Source organism: Pteropus medius, unplaced genomic scaffold (genome assembly GCF_902729225.1).
Source record: "Pteropus medius unplaced genomic scaffold, Ma_sr-lr_union100, whole genome shotgun sequence".
NCBI classification, from domain to species: Eukaryota; Metazoa; Chordata; class Mammalia; order Chiroptera; family Pteropodidae; genus Pteropus; species Pteropus medius.
In genome coordinates this window covers 6,172,264-6,189,657 of record NW_024344370.1, presented here as the reverse complement: position 1 = coordinate 6,189,657, position 17,394 = coordinate 6,172,264, and the positions used below count along the sequence as shown (strand labels likewise).

At 37.6% G+C, this 17,394-nt stretch overlaps 1 pseudogene; it reads right to left on the bottom strand.

The window, feature by feature from the left end:
* Positions 1-258: 258 nt before the first annotated feature.
* Positions 259-377, bottom strand: LOC120608307 (uncharacterized; annotated as a pseudogene).
* Between the last annotated feature and the right edge of the window lie 17,017 nt (positions 378-17,394).

Sequence of the window (17,394 nt, the reverse complement as noted above, 5' to 3'; positions counted from 1 at the left end):
CTATTTCTGGCCTCATTTCTTTTATCTGCGAAGTATATATCCTTCACTCATTCCTAATATATTTATTGAGCAGCAACCAAGTCCTCAGCATTCTGCTCTACGCTAGGACTGTAAAATAAGTTAACTTAGCCTGTATCCAGTGCTCACTCAGCACCAGGCCCTTTATTTATTTTTATTTATTTATTTTTAGGCTAGACAACTCTTGGTTGACCTCACAGATTGCAAGGACCTTGTCAGCTTACAATCTCTTATTTTTTATGCCTACAGCACCTGGTCTTCCTAGGTGGTCTCCCATTCAAGTACTAACCAGGCCTGACCCTGTTTAGCTTCCGAGATCAGACGAGATCAGGCTTGTTCAGGGTGGTATGTTTGTAGACAGCACCAGGCCCTTTAAATGTACCACTCACTTTCATAGCCTTCAGAGGTCAGTGCTACCATTATCTCCATTTTATAGTAAGCTGATCACAGAATTGTTAAGTACCATGCCAAGGTCACACAGCAACTAGGAATTGGAGAGTCTGAATTCAAGCCTGAGCAGCTTGCATCAGAGTCCAAGCTTCCACCCTCTGCTCTGCTTCTGGGTAATCACAGGCTTATCATTTTTGTCTTGAAAATGAAGATGCTTGACTACATATTCTCTGAGATTGCTTCCATCCCTAAGGTTTAACAAGTCCACTATTTGGTACCTTAGGTATGGGAAGAACTGTTTACCCCACACCCTGTGTGCATGCTGTGTTTGTACACAGATAATGTGAAGCAGAGACATTCTCCCTACTTCTCTACAAATACACAGTCTCTCAGTCTTTGTTTCTCTCTGTTGGTGGCCAGAAGTGGTTGCCCAAATGATGTTTCTTTGAGCACAGAAGTGAGTCATTGTAGCTTTTGAGACATAGCGAGCACTAGATTTTGGGGCTGCCTAGGAGAATCTAACACACTCTTTTAAAAAATTTGCTCAATTTTATCTCATTAACTAAAACTGTGGTTAAAGGGCTGACAAAATTATATACTCCAGATACCCTGAAATCAATGACAATAATCTACTACTTGATACAAAAGGTAATAATTCTGCTTTGCTCAATGTTTGTGTTTTCCTTTTTTTTTTCAGAGCTAGTTAAATTTTAAAAGGAAGCCTGCTATTTTTTTATCCCAACACCACTGGTCTCCTGGTCTCCGCGTATAGATCCCAGAGTGGCCAGGAATGAGTTCAGAATTTAGGTGGGTGATGGAGGAGTTTTTAGACAAATAAGACAAAATTGGCACTGGCTTGCCTCCAGGAGGGCATATCCAAGGTCGTATGGCTAAGTGGTACTTTTTTTTTCTTTCTTTCCTTTGGTATGGTTTTTGAAGGAGGAAAAAAGGATGCATGGTTGAAAACAAACATCCAACAATGCCCCAACTTCAAGAAGCAATTATAGGTTCCCATATTTTTAAGACATTAAGGGGAGACCATCAGGACTTCTGAGGGGAAGATGGTGGTTGCCTTCCACTGCATTTCCACTATACACATGCCACACATTTCAGCTACGAATCCCCATAGAGGAACATGACAGGAGGCTTGTATGACGGGACACTAATGAGAGACACTGGTGACTTAAGAGGAACTCTTGTTAGGGTGTTAATGGGCTTTAAAAAAACTGACTTTCATGAGGCAAAGAGAGGCTGACTAGGTCAGTCGGTCCAGCAAGTGTCAGAAGGGGAAATGGGGAGAAGATGGGACATACACAGGAAGGGCACAATCACAGCGAAGCCAGTCAGACTTCCCATGGGTAGAACCTGGAAAACTGGCTGCCCAGAAAACCAGTGACTGCCCAGGGGGTATTTGTACCCCAAAGTCAAAGAGCTTGGATATGAGGCCAGTGGGGAAATGGTTCTGCCCTCAGATTAGAGGATGGAAAACTGTGTTGACCTACGGAGTGACCCTTCACCCTAATACAAGGCCTGCACCCTCTCAGAGAGAAATGACAATAGACATGCTCTGTCAGAGGCTGCTTGATGCTCTGAAACTCGACCTGGGAGTGGGCTTATGATCTCCCTCTGCCTCCATCAGAATCCCTCCACCTGCCAAGTCAGAAGTGCTTAGAACCCTGATTAAACCAGCTGAGGACAGCAATTAAGTGATTGGATGTGCTGAAGAACAGGAATTCAGGAGGATAGTCTTCAATTAAGAGACTCCCCATATTTTCAACCTTGGAAAGCAAGGAGCAAGATACATGCCCGGGAAAACCTTCAATCTGATGCTAGAAGTTGGGAGTAGAAGGAAGATAGGATAGAGAAAGACTTTAAGTCAAAAAATTATAGCTAACTTTTAAAAAATAAATGTTCTAGAAGAGCTAATGATGTCCTGAAATCAAACTGAGGAGTTAAAGACTAAATCACACTTTTCCCTAACATTTTGGATTCAAAAGGGGAGATAAGGGATTATTAAACCAGAAGCTGTACTGAGCAGGGCTTGGGTACATGGGCGCAGCAGAGTGAGGCAAAGAAGACGGCCAGGATGTCAATGAGTGCTTCCTTCAATCTTGGCCCTTCTCTTGTTTTGTCCTAGAGAGAACATATACAATTGACTTAAAAGGAAGCTAAACAGGCTGCAGACTCTGCCTTTCTGAGTTGCTGTGCCATTTGGAGATGAGCATTGCTCTCCCTGCCCCAGGCCTGGGTCCTGAACTTCTGGAAAATTTGTCTTTCAAAACACACAGTGGGTGAAGTTCCCATGAGTTTGCATGTTCCCAGCAACATCCACTTTAACTTTGCTGCTCAGAAATACAGATTTGTGGTGTTGTTATAAAGTGATAACTGACTCTGAGAGAACAGACACACACACACACACAATCTCCTTCGCATTAAAGTATCTCAGAGTATTATCAGTAACACTTTTGGAGGCTGAGTCCTGACGACAGTGAAGAACTGCAGCTCCAGGCAACTTGAATTGAAAAGGAGAGAGAATTCAGAGACTAACTCTAACGGCCTTCCAAAACAGAAACCTCAGCTCAAGATGAACATGTGATCTATCAATCCCATGGGCCTCAGCCTTAGGGTTTTGGGTTCTCTCCGAGGCCATGCATTTTACTGGTACCAAGTGAGAATGTACGCGCACCTCTGTGTGTGGCTTCCCCGGCGCCAGTCTCTGCCATTCCAGTCTGACTGGAGTGCTCCCTCTAGTGGTTCTTCAGAGCACTTTTAATTTCCAGCCCACTAAATTTAGAAATAGGTAATTCCAAAGACAAGCCCTGTGTGAGCTCCTAGATCTCTGTTTAGATTCCTTCATTAATAATAATTGCTAACTTTTTTGAGCACTCATTGCCTACCAGATCCTAAATATATTAGTCCTCACTGGTGTTCTTCTCATTTTCCAATAAGGAAATGGAGGCACAGAGAAGTTACTACCTAATGTGTCAAGATTACACAGAAGTCATGGAGCAGAATTTGAATAGCCATATTCTATAGCCCCAGCACTGCCCTCTTTTCTTAAGCCATGTATCGGTCCAGAAATGCCAACATCACTGCATCAGTCACTTGGCCTTAAACAGAGGGACAGACACGCAACGGATTCTGCAACTAGCACTTAGATTTCTTTGTGAATCATCACGTTAGACTAACTTGTAGACACATTTACTGTCAAAAGATGGTCCATTTTACAAGGTAAACTCCTTGGACAAGGTTCTAGGTTTTATATTGCTATTATAACAAAAAGCATTTTAAATGTAAAGTATTTTCTGCTTTATATAAGTATATGTTACATAATGTAATGTAGCACATTATTCCTACTTTTTATAGGAATATGTAAATAGCACATTATTCCTCCTCCCCGCCCTCCCTTACAGATAAGTTCTGTAGATACATTTAATGATCTTTGTATTTTTAAAGACCATCTATTAAATAAAGACCCGAAGCTATTTTTTCCTTGTTATTTGGAGAGTTAGATTCCTGAGGTTTGAAAGTACCCTAGTTTGAGAGCCAGAAAAGGTCAGGCTTCTATCTGGCTCTGAGCTTTAGCAGCTCTCTGACCTGGGCAGGCCCTTAACATTTCTGGATTCCAGTTTCCTTATCTATAAAATGAAGGAATTTAACCAGATGAATTTTAAGCCTCCTGCTAATTGAAATACTGGGTGTTGGTTGGTTGTGAGAACAAAGATATAAAAAAAATACCATAATGATTAGCAGATGCCGATAGCTTCGCTCATGCAATTAGGCACAGCAGATCCTCGAATAATGTTTAGTTATAACATTATGAGATGCTGTAGGAACTTAACTCTTGTTTATATCAGCTAGCCAATGGTGAAATCGATTTCTTTACACAGGCATACTTTGGAGATATTGTGGGTTTGGTTCCAGCCCACTGCAGTAAAGTGAGTACTGCAGTACAGCGAGTATCCCATGAAAGCGAGTCATGATCATTTTGTTGGTGGCAGGCCTTGTCTTCAATTTGTAAAAATCAAAACATCTGTGAAGCACAATAAAGTGAAGTGAAGTAAAAGAAGATATGTGTGTATGTTGTTCCACTTAAAGTCTCAGAACCTATCATGGATGTTAAGTGAGGACTTACTATGCCACATGTTCTACCTCTTAGATATAGATAAATTAAGCTCTTTACTATCTAGATCCCAATGTGAGATGGGCTGACTGGGTTGGAATCTTCAACAAGGAATATCAAAGTGAAAATGAAATTTTCCTGTTCAGTCTCCTGGCAGTTCACATGAACAGAAAGAAATTGGGATAGATTGTCCAGTCCCTTGGGCTGACACTGATGTGCACATGGCCACACTTGTTCTGCTATTACTTGTGTATAGTGGCAATCCACTGTTTATGAGTAATAATATAAGTGACATTTTAAAAGGAGTTTTCTCCTTGTTTATATTTGAGTCACAGTCAGCTTTCTCTGAAAAGCAATGAAGCCTAGGGTTAGAAATAGTCCTGCCTGTGTAGCTGTTCCTGATTAACCTTTATAGAATGCGAGGCCAAGAAGTCAGGAATAGTTTCTCATGAAACCACTAATGAGCGGGGTCAGGCCAAGGTTGAGGGGTGGGGGAGGAGGACATTTTGATCTGGGGCCTCTTGCAGACCACGGAGAAACTCTGTTTTCCTGATTTCCAAGTGATCATCTTCTATGAGAATTATTTTTAAAAGTCAAGTTATATGAGATCAACTTTAGTGATTGGAAGCAAAGAACACATTTTTTTTTTCAGTGCAGGAAGGGGAGGCATTAAAGTCAAACTTAATCTGTGGTTGGGAGATGAGAGAATAGTCAGGAGAATCAGCCAGGTGTCAAGTGTTAAAGGTCCAGGACAGGGTGATATCACTCAAGGTTTTCAGTTTCCAAAAATAGAATCCAACTCAGGCTTGGTTAAACAGAGGACTTTATTCTCAGAATCCTTGCAAAGGTTGAAAAAGCAGGCTTTGAACCTATATGGCCAGGAACTTGCCCAGAATGAATTCCACATAGTCATCCTTTTGCTTTTCCAGCCTCAGATTCAAATTCTCATGTGGGTGCACCCATCAGTGGAGCCCAGGTCACATGCCTGTACCCTAGCTGCAAGGGACACTGGGAAAGTAAGCATTGGGCTTCTGTAATGAAAGCTGTTTCTGCCTCCTAAGGGGTGGGTGTGGGAGATTCTCAAAACCAAATGTATTAATTAGGTTCTTGGCATCTTCAACTGGGATGATTTAAGAATTTAAATTTATGGAAGAGACTATTCTTTCTCCATTGTGTGTTCTTGGTGCCATTGTCAAAGACTAGTTGATCATATATGCAATGGGTTTATTTGTGGGCTCTCGCCTCTGTTCCATTGGTCTATGTCCCAGGTTTTATGTCAGAATCATATTGTTTTGATTTCTATAACTTTGTAATATAGTTTGAAACCAGGAAGTATGATGCCTCCAGCTTTGCTCTTTCACTTTTTTGTTTTTGATTTTGCTGTTCAGGGTCTATTTTGGTTCTATACAAATTTTTGAATTTATTTCTGTAAAAAATGTCATTGGAATTTTGATAGAGATTATATTGAATCTGTAGATCACTTTGTGTAAAATGGACATTTAAGAAATATTAATTCTTCCTGTACAAGAACATGGATCTCTCTTCATTTATTTGTGTTTTCTTCAATTTCATTCAACAATGTCTAAAGTTTTCACTATATAGGTCTTACACCTTCATAGTCAAATTTATTTCTGAATATTTTATTGTTTTTATAATTATAAGTGGATTGCTTTCTTAATTTCTCTTTCTGATAGCTCGCTGTTAATATATAGAAGTGCAACATATTTTTGCATATTGATTTTATATCCTGCAACTTTATTGAATTAATTTATTAGTTCTAAGTGTTTTGATGTAGTTAGGGTTTCCTATATAGAAGATCATGTCATCTTCAAATAGGGATTATTTTACTTCTTTCTTTCCAATTTGGATAACTTTTATTTCTTTTTTTGCTCAATTGCTATGGCTAGGACTTCCAGTACTGTGTTGAAAGGAAGTGGTGAGAGTGAGCATCCTTGTCTTGTTCCTGATCTTAAGGAAAAGCTTTTAACTTTTTACCATTGAGTTTGATGTTAGCTATGGGCTTGTCATATAAGGTGTTTATTATGTTGAGGTACATTTATTCTCTGAAAATTTGCTGAAAGTTTTCATCATGAAAGGATGTTGAATTTTGTCGATACTTTTTATGCATCTATTAAAATGATCATATGATTTTTATTTTTCGTTCTGATATGTGATATATCACACTTATTGATTTGGATATGTTGAACCATCCTACATCCCACTTGATAAATCTCACTTGATCATGGCGTATGATTCTTTTAATGTGCTCTTAAAATGGTTTGTATTTTGTTAAGGATTTTTACAACTGTGTTGATCAGGGATATTGGCCTATAGTTTTCTTGTAGTGTCGCTGTCTGGCTTTTGTATCAAATAATTCTGGCCTCATTAAATGATTTTGGAGTTTTATTTTTCCTTCCTCTTCAATTTTTTGGAAGAGTTTGAGAATTGGAATTAATTCCTCTTTAAAGCTTTGTATAATTCACCAGTGAAGTCATCTGGGCTTGGGCTTTTATTCGTTGGGAGATTTTTGATTGCTGATTCAATCTTCTTGCTCATTATTGTTCTGTTTAGATTTTCTATTTCTTCATGATTCAGTTTTGGTAAGTTATATGTTTTTAAGATTTACTTATTTCTTTTAAATTATCTAATTTGTTGATATAATTTTTCATAGACACTATCCTTTGTATTTCAGTGGTATAAGTTGTAATGTCTCCTCTTTCATTTGTTATTTTATTTATGAGTCTTTTTTTTTTCTGGTTTAGATAAGGGTTTGCAGGTTTGTTTATCATTTCAAAAAAGTAACTCTTATTTTCATTGATCTTTTCCTATTGTCTTTCTAGTCTCTATTTTATTTATTTCTGTTCTGATCTTTGTTATTGCCTTCCTTCCACTAGCATTGGGCTTAGTTTATTTTTCTTTTTCTAGTTCCTTGAGGTATAAAGTTAGGTTGTTTATTTGAGATCTTTCTTTTTTCTGAATATAGGCATTTGTCACTATAAACTTACCTTTTGAACCGCTTTCGCTGGGACCCATAACTTTTGGTATGTAATGCTTCCATTTTTGTTTGTCTCAAGATATTTTTTGATTTCTCTTTTGATTTTTTTTTTCTTTTTGACCTATTGGCTGTTCAGAAGTGTGTTGTTTAATCTTCACATTTTTGTGAATTATCTAATTTTTCTCCTGTTATTGATTTCTAGTTTCATCTATTGTTGTCAGAAAAATTATTCGATATGATTCCAATTTTATTAAAGTTGTTAAGACTTGTTTTGTGATCTAACATATGATCTATACTGGAAAATGTATTTCGCTCATTTGAGAAGAATATTCTACTGCTATTAGATAAAATGTTCTTTATATGTTTCTTAGGTCCATTTGATCTAAAGTGTAGTTCAAGTCCATTATTTCCACATTGATTTTCTGTCTGGATAATCTATCCATTGTCAAAAGTAGGGTATTGAAGTTTCCTACTATTATCGCCTTGCTGTGTATTTATGCCTTCAGATCTTTTGACTTTGAATGCCAGATAGAGAGCTCCAGATTCAGTTCCGAGTCCTGAAACACATGAGCTGGAAAGGGATGACATTATAGGATTCTTTGAAAGAGGAATTCAATACTTTAGGTGAAACTCGGGGTTAGTCTGGAGTCATTCCAGATGTTCACATAGGTAAATAGGGCCTAGACAAAGGGAGCAGAAATGGAAATGGAATGAGGAAATGGATTTAAAAGCTATAGATTTATAGCCACTAGCCATAGGTGCCACAAGTCCTTAGCAAATGACGACTTAGTGGAGGGGGAAAGGGTCAGATAGAATTTAAGATTCCTGAGGCCTTGGAACTTTGTAGCTAGGAGAATTTTGATGCCATTAATAGGGAGAAGTCAAAAAGAAAACCTAACTGGGAAAAGAATGTGCCGATCGTTATTGTTCAGGTTACAAATGTAACCTTTTTGTTGCAGAAAGATCCAGAACAATATAGTTTCTGCTTTTAGGAGAGATGAGGCACACATATACATAACAAGGCAAAAAACTGGGAGATGGTAGGTGTGATATGATCCTTAACTAATCCTACCTATAAAGTCTCCTTTGACATTAAAATAACATTTTCATAGGTTCTGGGGGTTAGAGTCTGGATATCCTTGCGGGGGTGGGGGGCGGGTCATCATTCTACCTACAACATATGAGTGATACCACGAAAATTGCTATGAGAATCCAGAGGAGATGAAATGCCTTATAGCTGAGAGAGTCCAGGAAGGCTGCATTGAGAAGGTGGGATTCGAGCCGGGCCTTGACGAATGGGAAGGATTTTGGTGAATACATATTTGAAAGACGACGTAGGAAAACCAATTGGTCACATCTAGTAAAACTGAAAATTACACATAGTAAACTACCTGCATTTCCACCTACAATTTTATACTTTATATAAAAACATGGCTTTAAAAAGTGATGACTTTTATAAGCCAGGATATGTACACAAGAAATTTAATGAGTAAAACTGAAATCTATCTATATGTCTGTCTATAGGAAAATGGATAAGACATGGTATTTCATACAGTAGAATGCTATATACCTATTAAATAAACTAGAGCTTTATTTCTCAACATGAATATATCATAAAAACAGTAGTGAGAGAAAAAAAGTATATTTGTCAGTCTCATCAGAAAACATGTTACTTTGATGGAGTTTAATTGAAGATAATTCAGTGAAGAGACTATATCCAGAGCTGTGCTTGGGTGAACAGAACCAGAGAGTTGGAAAAACACGAGAGCATAACAACGGAAAGTCTTTACGAATTCTGGGCTTGAAGTGATAAAGGGAGAGGTTGGCGTTAATGGAGCCTGGTGAGAACTGAAGCCATGGAAAAAGCCTGCTAGAAGAGAGCAATTTGCAAAATCGAAGCCGCCACCAGATATGCAGCCAGAGAGGAAGATAATATAGGGAATAAATATATGTATTAGTTTCCTATAGCTTCTGTAACAAATCAACAAATACTTAAAACTTAAAATTTATTATGTTAATAGTTATGGAGATGAGAGGTCCAAGCTGGGTTTTACTAGGCTAAAATCAAGGTATCAGCAAGGCTGCATTTCTTCTAGAAGTTCTAGATGAAAATATATTCTCTTCCCTTTTCTATCTGCTAGAAGCTGCCTGAATTCTTTGGCTTGTGGTCTCTTCTTCCATCTTCAAAGCCAGCAATGTAGCATCTTCTAATCTCTCTCTCTAACCCTGACCCTTTGCCTTCCTTTTATAAGGACCCTTGTGATAATTCAGAATAATCTCCCCCTCTCAAGATCCTTAACTAATAACATCTGTGAAGTCCCCTTTACCATATAAAGGAACATTTTCACAGGTTTTGGGCATTAGGGCATGGACATCTTTGGGTGGTTTATTCTGCCTACAACATACTTTCTCTTCTGCCACTCTTCATTCTTCTGTTATTGCTTTCCAACAGATAAATTCAACCAGCAGCAGAAGACAAGGAAGTCTGAAGATGCAGTCCATAGAGGTTACCTTTTGAGGCACAGAGAATAGAATTACGGTGGGACACTGGAGACTCACCACTGAAAAAAGCTAGCTGTATAATGAAATGAATGTATAATATACTATCATTAAGACAAATTAGAAAACATAGAACATTTAAAACAAAGCTATATGCTGTCACAGTCATACACACAGGTGATAATGTTCTAAGATAACACTTTTATGTTAGAATAAATTTAGATTTACAGATCAATTATGAGAACAATACAGATAGTTCCCATATGCTTATACCAAGTTTCCTCTATAATTAACATCTTACATAGTATGGTACATTTGTCACAACTAATGAATGGATATTGATGCAATATTATGAACTAAAGTTCATAGTTAACTGAGATTTCTTTGTCATCCCCTATCCTTTCCTGCTTCAGGATCCAACTAAGTGTAATAGCACATTACATTTAGTCATCATGTCTCCTTAGGCTCTTTTTTGCTTTGACAGTACCTCAGACTTTCCTTGTTCTTGATCAATAACAGTATTTAAAAGTGCAAGGAAATTACAAATACCAGATCCAATACATTGGTTACCTCTGGGAGGCTGTGAGGGTCATGGGATCAGGGGAGGGATACATAGGTACTTCAGATACATCTACAATAATTTATCTATTTAAAGAGATGTGAGGGGTCAAATATATGGTGACAGAAAAAAATCTAACTATGGAAGGGGAAGAAAAAGTTTTTTAAAAAAGAGATGTGAAGCAGGTGTTGCAATACTATACAACTGATAGTATTGGGTTGAGGTTAAATTTGTTATACTATTCTGTTATATTCTATTTTATTTGCTTGAAATATTTCAGCCAAATAAAGAGTGGGCTGTGGTTAGATGGAGCTAGAGCACAGGATTGGCAAATGCTGTTTGAGGAACACGGGGCTGGAAATGCACACTGTGGATTTATTGTGGCTGCTGATGGAGGATAAATTAAACTTCCTCATCAACTGACGGTCACAGACAACTTTTGAGCAGTGAAGTGGGATTAGCAGAGTAATCTTTGACATGGGTAGAATTTGCATTGGAAAAGAATTAAGGAGTCAACTCAGCTAGGAAGATGGTACAGAGGTTTAGATGTGTAACAATAAAGCCCTACATTTAAAAGGCAGCAAACACTTATTTCCCCTCTAGTGCTCTGTGTGTTGTCTAATTTAATCCTCACAGCAACCCATTGAGGTAAATGCATATTATTTTTCCCAACTCTCTTGTGCACATGAGGAAACTGAGCCACTTAGGGTTCAATGTCCCGATGAACCCTAAGTCTGGGAATGGGGCCCACGGGGTGGGAATGCAGTCAGGTTCGCTGCAGCAGGCCTGCACTCAACATTAATTTCCTACTCTCACCCTAGGCAGATAGCAATGGAAGAAGGGATGAGACCTAGGCATCAGGGATAAGAAAAAAGTAGGCATGGAGGAATTGATGACTTCTAGCCTGGTGACCAGAGAATATTGTCACTACAGAGAATAATTTTAAAAATCAGAAGGAAGATCTGGATTGAGTAGTTGGCTAACTAGAAAAGTTGTGTTTGAGAGGCTGACCAAAGGTCAAGCAGGCAGTCGTAAAAACGGAGACCAGCTGCTTCAGAGTATGATAGAAATAAAGCTGTGTCTGTGAGTGAGAGTATTTGTGGAGGAGAGGAAGACAGAAAAGCAGAAGGCAGGAAGCAATCAAAACTGTAAAGATAAAAACAGTTTTATTAACTCGGTTCATTAAATATTTAGTAGGCTTTTTACTTAAGTTTGCTACTTCCTCCCACATCAGTTTCCACAAGCCGGAGTGAGAGGTAGTTTCTCCTTTCCTTTTACAACCCCATCTGCCTACGGAAGGAATTCTTAGTTTGATGTAATTTCTAGAAGGATGAAATAACACATTTTTGCCCCAATTTATCGCCTTATTATTTTTATTATTCTTCTGAATTTGGCCCAGCACTTTTCATTTCATTTAAAGAGAATAGTATTCCCTTTCTTTTCAACATTTTTACTTTATGTAAACTATACCTATTTTGAGGCAAGACAAATAAGAGGATATAAAAGAACTAGCCATATAAGAAGTATAGAGCAATGCAGACTTTCTAATTGAGTTTTACTGGCAATATCCTTTGGGATATCTAGACATAGGCACATCACCATCTTGCTATGTGACCATAGGAAGTTTATGTTGCCTTTCTTGTTCTTATCTACTCATCAAAAACAAGGAGTTTGCAGACTTATTGTGGTGATCATTTATATACATATAAAATCATTGTGTCGTACACATGAAACTAATATAATGTTGTATGTCAGTTATACCTCAATAAAAATATAGGGTTTTTGAATCATATGGCTCTCTAAGGCTATCACTCTATGATTCCAAGCCCCAGACCGTGACTTCACTAAAGCCACAGGAAGACTCTGGCATCGTCCCAGAAAGGACCACATTAGAAAACTCTCCTTTGACTTAATGCCAAGAATGAACTATCTTCTTCTGTGTCATTTAGGGTAGTGGTCCCCAACCTGTTTGGCACCAGGGACTGGTGCTCCTATGAGAATCTAATGCCTGATGATCTGAGGTTGAGCTGAGGTGATGATGCTAGCACTGGGGAGTGGCTGCAAATACAGATGAAGCTTCGCTTGCTAGCCCACTTCTCACCTCCTGCTATGCAGCCCAGTTCCCAATAGGCCAAAGATCAGTACTGGTGCATGGCCCTGGGGTTGGAGACTCCTGATATAGGGTGTGTTTGGCTGCAGATAACAAAATCTAACTCAAAGTAGCTTTAAATATCAATTTTGTGATAATTTAACATAAAAATCTGAGATGTAGAGTGGGCTCCAGGGAAGTTTAATATAGTGGTATAACAATGTCATCAAGACCCAAAATCTTTGAGCTCTGATGTTTACTCCATTCATAGGCAGGGAGCCAGATAGCTTCAGTGGACCCAATATCACATCCAGACCAAATACCATGAGGAAGAAAAGAGATTATCTCCTTCTGGGACTTAAGCTCAGGTAAGAGAGACCTTTCCCAGAACGACTCTGCTCACCTCAAACCAGCAGCAGCAGCAGACTTCTCCTTATGTCTCTTTTGCCACGGTTGGGTCTATGCTCCACCTTGAACCCTTCCCTGGCCAGGAGAATGAGGGTCCCCTGCTTGGCTTAGACTAAACATCTAGAGTGAAATAGATGTTGAGAGTCAATTGCAATGTCCATTACTTTTTCTCTTCAACTCTGCCTCAATTGCTATATTTAAGGAATTGTTTTCAATCTATAACATAGTTTTCCCTGCCTCCATCCCTCCAGCATACTCTTACTTCTGTGATTTTCAAAATTTTAGCATTTTTTTCTGGAAATATTTTGCCACTTGCACTGTATAACAGAAAGAGCTGTGTCAATTCGTATAATTTCCCATCTCCCCATTTCTTCTCTTTACCCCTATCTCATATTCTAGAATAATTTTAAAAATATTGTTGATTACTTTTTCAATTTAAAAAATCCTCATAGTTATATTTTTTTCACTGCCAAACTGCCTACTTTATATAATTGAATACATATTCAATTCTATAAATTTATAGAATGTAAAATAATATTCAATTTTATTATTCTTCATGTATTTCCTTTTTATATTTTTATTTCCTCTCTTTTTAAATCTATTATTGCCCCCTTTCAAGATTTAAAGTATTAAAGTGGTATTAAATTATGCCACATCACATTCTAGTTTTTCTTATCTAAAACTGGCATAAAAAATGACACAAAAATTCTTACTCTGCCCTCTGGTGGAGGCAATTGAATACAATGTTTCTTTTCTAGTCTTGTCTACCTTGTAGCATGCACATAATAATACCCAACATATTGAGCATCACATTGAGCATCATGGCAGGCATTGTATCATTTAAGTCTCCCAATAATGGGGTATGCTATTATATGGAAATGGAAGACTGTAAAAGTCAGAAACTAGCATGCAGAGGCAAAATTCAAATCCTAGGATGACCGAATCCAAAGTCTATGCTCACTTTACTATGCCCTGTTGCCTACTCCATCCAATATCTTCAACCAAGAAAATAGTCTAACAAAACTATGCATTGGGTCTCTGATAATCATGTGCAGGTACGAGTACAGGATTTGTGTCAGAAAAACCTGGCTTTTAAAATCTTTCTCTGACACTTACTGTCTCTGTCATCTTGGGCAAGTTATTTAACACCTATATTTTCTCCACTACTACTCTCTATGACAGTAATGGCTATATTTTAGAGGGTTTTGGTAAGAACTGAATAAGATAAGGCATGAAAACACCAAGGTAATTAACCAATGCATGGTAGGTCTCATGACAATCTTACTGAAAAGTATTGAGCATGCCCTAAACTCAAGTTTGTTGGGCACAATTTCTTTTGGTTCCTGTCTTTTATATGACTTCCCCCAGAAAATTTAAATGCAATTTTCCTAGTATAAAATCCTTATAGGATTTTAGCATCTCACAGAGCTAGTGACAGTAACTGACTTTTTTTCTCAGTGGGTCTAGTTTTATTTCTTGTGTATTATTCCATTAAGAAATTAATGTCTTAAAATTTGTCAATGCATTAATTCAATAGTTTAGTTGAGATTTGGTCACTAAATTCTGATTGGTGCCAGATCTTACTAAAGGACCTTACCATGCTTGAAAAGGGAGTTACCATCAAATGAAAATATTTTCAGTCAAGAAAAAATGGTGTGAGGTAGTTGTGGGGATGGTAAAACTTTTTAAATGCCTCATGAAAAATAAATGGCACAATTTAAAAAATTCCAGAATGCTTGCAAGAATGTGGTGAGAAAGGAATTTTTATATCAAGTCAATGAGCCTGTGAACTGACATGGTATTTTGGGGGGAAAAAAATTTGGTAATTTGTAGTGAGAGCTTTAAAAATCTTCATACGTGTTGAACTTTCATTTTCAAAAATCTGCCCTAAAGAGAGAAGAGCAAGCAAACCTTTAGCTAAAGGAATGCTCATTATAGCATTACTGATAACCAAGAAGTTAAAAATGACCAAAGGGTGAATCATAGAGGATTGCTTATGTAAATTATTGTATTTATACTAAAATGAACTACAATATAGCCATTAAATATATTGTATGGCAGATAACGAAAAAATACAATACAGAGATAGGTAGAAAAAGAAAACCAAAATACTAAACAATACTATAAACTATATATATTTAAATTGCATTACAAATACAGTATTTCCTTTCTATTTCATTCTCCTTCTTTATAATTTAACAGAATTTTCTGTGCCACTCCAGAGCTATTTGTTGCCTCCAGTAGTTCCTATAATCAAGAATGAATTGTACTTAAAGCATCCCCACGGCTATCATGGATTATTGGGCTGAATAAGAAAAAGATTCTGACACGTTATGGCTGGCTGCTTATTTCTAGTGCACAGTTAATATAGTAACATCATTTTCTCAAATTCTTTTTTGGCCTGTTTTACTAAAAAGCCAATTCTACACCTGGTCTGCACATCGGTCATTTTAAAAAGAGTCAACTATTCCTTCAGTAATAAATCATAGTATTTTAATCTATTACGTATTATTTGCATTTTCAGCTTTATTGAGTTACAATTGACAAGTAATAAGCCGCACATATTTAAAGTGCACAATTTGATAAATTTTCACATGTGTATACATCTGTTGTATTAGTTATCTATCATTCTGTTACAAATTACCCCCAAAATTAGTGGCTTAAAACAATAGACATTTCTTATCCCACGATTTAACTGGTGATTCACTCAAGACCTCTCATGTGGTCTCAGCCAGGATGTTAGAAGGGCTGCAGACATCTCAAGAATTGACTGAGTCCAGAGGGTCTGCTTCCAAGATTGCTCACTCTCATGGCTGTTGTCAGGAGGCCTCAGTTCTTTGTTTGCTGTTGACAGGATGCCTTAGGTTACTTAAGTAGCCTCATAGGGATAGCTAACTTCCTCCAGAATGAGTGATCCAAGAGAGAGCAAGCAAGGGGAAACTGCACTGTTTATGACTTAGCCTCTAAAGTCTATCATCACTTCCACTTTATTGTGTTCATTAGAAGCAGCTCACTAAGTGTAGCCCACACTTGAGGGTGGGGAATAAGTTTCATTCCTTGAAGGGAGGGATATCAGAGAATCTGTGAACAAATTTTAAAGTCACCACACCCATGAAATTGGCAACACCATCGAGATAATAAATATTTCCCATGTTAATCAAATTCTAAGCCAAATTAAATATTACCATCTCTAATATTTTAATTCTGGTAAAGTTATTAAATTGCACAAAGTATTTTTTCCAAATACCATTGCTATCTTGCATTCACAGAGCACCATTAAGTCTGAATTATTTTTAAAGTGTTTTCAAAATTGTTCTTAGAGCAGTTAGCACATCTTTTAAGCCTGAAGTCAGTGACTATCCTGGAATTTCTGGCTAGAAATATAAAAATATAAAAATCCCACAGAGGATAAATAAGAACAGGCTAATAAGTTATATTTCCTTATGTCAGAGCTTTGACTCCCTCATAGGCTCACTGGAAAAGATTTTTTGGACCTTCCAAAGAAGATGTTTTTCTGATAAATACTGAATACGTGTCCTTACTCCTAGCATGCTTGCCTAGCAGCATCTCTTCAACAAGCACACAGAGAGCACATTTTCTAGCTCCTGAGTTTTTCTGTGAAGGATTTTCTCTGTCATTGCTGCTGTCACAAGCACTGATGTGAAGACCATAGCAACATAAGTTGCCATCACCACTCTCCATGTAGAATGCACTTTGTATGTGCGTCAGGCACTGTGCTATCTGTTGCACACACGTTGGCTCATTTACTTCTTACAGTGGCCCTATAAGATAGAGGTTACTATCATTTTAATTTTGTTTTCTGTTAAGAAAATTGGTGACTTTAAGACAATGCCCTAGGTTATTAGTTCAGTCATTTTTTTTTTTTCATTCAACGATTATTTTTTGAGCACCAACTATGTGCCAGGTACTGTTTAGGTGCAGAGGATTCTGAAGGAATCAAACAGCTATAATTTTCTACCTTCAAGGTTACAGAAAAAGGGTGAGACTTAAACATCGATTGTTTAAAGTCTGCATTCCTAACCACCATATCAGTGGCTCTTAAACTTTTATGGGGATAAATATCACCTGAGAAGCTGATAAGGCTCATTGACTCCTAGGAGAGTCTAATTCAGAAGCCTCAGGAGTTTCCAATTTAATCAATCATTATAAGTGATTCTAATATAAGTGGTCCATGGACTACACTTTGAGAAGAAGTGCTCCAAGTACACTGCCACAACTACCAAAGAGAAGGGCACAGTTTTTTCCTCACTGTGTCCAATCATATTGCCTCCTCATTATTCCTTGCCCCCATT